Below are 471 nucleotides of genomic sequence, written 5' to 3' on the forward strand. Positions count from 1 at the left end.
CATCGCGGATCAGATATTGTGCTTTGGTCTGATGAGTTATTTGAGAGATAAGAAAAGGTGATAAGTAGAGATAAAATTCTAGAGTTTTTTTTGAGAAATAATGATAGGCAGAGATAAGAGATAAGAATTTTTTATTATTATTATTAGGTAGAGATAAAAGATTAGAGGGTTCTTTCTGTTCTGATAGTTATCTTATATTTGTTACTTGGTTTTGTTGAGAGAAAATTGTTGTAATGTCTCTAAACTTATCGTTATCATACGATAAGAGGGATTTTTATTGCATTAATCTATGAAATATTCCGGGTTTGTGATAAGTAATGAAAGATGAGAGAAAAAGGCAGAGAGAGCGGGTTTTTAACTATATTAGTTAATGGTATATCTGTTTCGTGGTTTCGCTAATGATGTGTCGGTATGAGCGGTGCCGAACTCATCAATGTCGCGTAAAATATAGTGTATCTGTGTTAAATACTG

At 32.1% G+C, this 471-nt stretch overlaps 1 protein-coding gene across 5 annotated transcripts in view; it reads left to right on the plus strand.

Annotated features, from left to right (window-relative positions):
- LOC119589152 overlaps positions 1-471 on the plus strand; it is a 28,879-nt gene that overhangs the window by 12,035 nt on the left and 16,373 nt on the right. The gene's annotated exons all lie outside the window — the stretch shown is intronic.

The sequence above is a fragment of the Penaeus monodon genome, chromosome 25, assembly GCF_015228065.2.
Source record: "Penaeus monodon isolate SGIC_2016 chromosome 25, NSTDA_Pmon_1, whole genome shotgun sequence".
Lineage (NCBI taxonomy): Eukaryota > Metazoa > Arthropoda > Malacostraca > Decapoda > Penaeidae > Penaeus > Penaeus monodon.